The 2,500-nt window shown below is 66.8% G+C and overlaps 1 non-coding gene across 1 annotated transcript; it reads right to left on the bottom strand.

Moving 5' to 3' along the window:
* Window positions 1-2,016: 2,016 nt before the first annotated feature.
* On the bottom strand, window positions 2,017-2,135 carry LOC141979831 (5S ribosomal RNA). The gene has a single exon (XR_012637221.1). It is a non-coding gene; the product is annotated as a 5S ribosomal RNA (ribosomal RNA).
* Window positions 2,136-2,500: the final 365 nt, after the last annotated feature.

The following is a 2,500-nucleotide window of genomic DNA, read 5'->3' as shown; positions in this document are numbered from 1 at the left end:
GGCGACCCCGGACAGACGGGGGTCCGCCTGGCCCCTGCCCGCGGGGGCAGGCTCCGGGTTGACCTGGTGGCCGGACGGGAATTAAGCCCGGAGCCCGGGGCAGGGCGACCCCGGACGGACGGGGCTCCGCCGGCCCCTGCCCGCGGGGGCTGGCTCCGGGTTGACCTGGTGGCCGCTCGGGACTTAAGCCCGGAGCCCGGGGCAGGGCGACCCCGGACGGACGGGGCTCCGCCTGGCCCCTGCCCGCGGGGGCAGGCTCCGGGTTGACCTGGTGGCCGGACGGGGAATAAGCCCGGAGCCCGGGGCAGGGCGACCCCGGACGGACGGGGGTCCGCCGGCCCCTGCCCGCGGGGGCAGGCTCCGGGTTGACCTGGTGGCCGCTCGGGACTTAAGCCCGGAGCCCGGGGCAGGGCGACCCCGGACGGACGGGGGTATGCCGGCCCCTGCCCGCGGGGGCAGGCTCCGGGTTGACCTGGTGGCCGGTTTGCTTTCGGGCCACCAGGTCAACCCGCTGCCTGTATGGGGTTGACCTGGTGGCCGCTTTCCTTCCCGGCCACCAGGTCAACCCGCTGAATGTATGGGGTTGACCTGCTGGCCGCTTTCCTTCCCGGCCACCAGGTCAACCCGCTGAATGTATGGGGTTGACCTGCTGGCCGCTTTTCTTCCCGGCCACCAGGTCAACCCGCTGAATGTATGGGGTTGACCTGCTGGCCGCTTTCCTTCCCGGCCACCAGGTCAACCCGCTGAATGTATGGGGTTGACCTGCTGGCCGCTTTCCTTCCCGGCCACCAGGTCAACCCGCTGAATGTATGGGGTTGACCTGCTGGCCGCTTTTCTTCCCGGCCACCAGGTCAACCCGCTGAATGTATGGGGTTGACCTGCTGGCCGCTTTCCTTCCCGGCCACCAGGTCAACCCGCTGAATGTATGGGGTTGACCTGCTGGCCGCTTTCCTTCCCGGCCACCAGGTCAACCCGCTGAATGTATGGGGTTGACCTGCTGGCCGCTTTCCTTCCCGGCCACCAGGTCAACCCGCTGAATGTATGGGGTTGACCTGCTGGCCGCTTTCCTTCCCGGCCACCAGGTCAACCCGCTGAATGTATGGGGTTGACCTGCTGGCCGCTTTCCTTCCCGGCCACCAGGTCAACCCGCTGAAAGTATGGGGTTGACCTGGTGGCCGCTTTCCTTCCCGGCCACCAGGTCAACCCGCTGAAAGTATGGGGTTGACCTGGTGGCCGCTTTCCTTCCCGGCCACCAGGTCAACCCGCTGCCGGCATGGGGTTGACCTGCTGGCCGCAGAGGGGCAGGCTCCGGGTTGACCTGGTGGCCGGACGGGGATTAAGCCCCGGCTCGGAGCAGGGCAAGCCCGGGCGGAGGGGGGTCCGCTTGGCCCCTGCCCGCGGGGGCAGGCTCCGGGTTGACCTGGTGGCCGGTTTGCTTTCGGGCCACCAGGTCAACCCGCTGAATGTATGGGGTTGACCTGCTGGCCGCTTTCCTTCCCGGCCACCAGGTCAACCCGCTGAATGTATGGGGTTGACCTGCTGGCCGCTTTCCTTCCCGGCCACCAGGTCAACCCGCTGAATGTATGGGGTTGACCTGCTGGCCGCTTTCCTTCCCGGCCACCAGGTCAACCCGCTGAATGTATGGGGTTGACCTGCTGGCCGCTTTCCTTCCCGGCCACCAGGTCAACCCGCTGAATGTATGGGGTTGACCTGCTGGCCGCTTTCCTTCCCGGCCACCAGGTCAACCCGCTGAAAGTATGGGGTTGACCTGCTGGCCGCTTTCCTTCCCGTCCACCAGGTCAACCCGCTGAATGTATGGGGTTGACCTGCTGGCCGCTCTGCTTCCCGGCCACCAGGTCAACCCCCTGCCGGTATGGGGTTGACCTGCTGGCCGCAGAGGGGCAGGCTCCGGGTTGACCTGGTGGCCGGCAGGGACTTCAGCCCCAGGGCCCCTGGCAGGGCGACCCTGCCCTTGTTCCCCAGAAAAGGAGAGAGCTGGCTCGCAGCGGGAAAAGCTGCCTACGGCACCTGGGATTCCCAGGCGGTCACCCATCCAAGTACTAGCCAGGCCCGGGACGGTTTACCTTCCGAGATCGGACGGGATCGGGGGCCTTCCGTCCGGTATGGCCGTAGGCACTCGGCTCCGGTCCGCCTCGTCCCCTTTCCCTTACTGACTCCCCTGCCTCGGGTGGGCCCGATCCTTTTTTCCGTTTTTTTTTTTCCGCTCCGGAGGCTTCGTGAGCCCCCCCCCAACACCCCTTTGGGGGTCGGTGAAATTTTTTTTTTCAGACTTCCAGGGGCCCGATCCTGGCCGCGGGCACCCGGCTCCGGGCACCCGGCTCCGGGCCGCCTCGTCCCCTTTCCCTTACTGACTCCGCTGCCTCGGGTGGGCCCGATCCTTTTTTCCGTTTTTTTTTTTCCGCTCCGGAGGCTTCGTGAGCCCCCCCCAACACCACTTTGGGGGTCGGTGAAAAAATTTTTTTCAGACTTCCAGGGGCCC

Source organism: Natator depressus, chromosome 28 (assembly GCF_965152275.1).
Source record: "Natator depressus isolate rNatDep1 chromosome 28, rNatDep2.hap1, whole genome shotgun sequence".
In the NCBI taxonomy this organism is placed as follows: domain Eukaryota; kingdom Metazoa; phylum Chordata; order Testudines; family Cheloniidae; genus Natator; species Natator depressus.
This window is presented reverse-complemented; position numbering and strand designations above follow the sequence as displayed.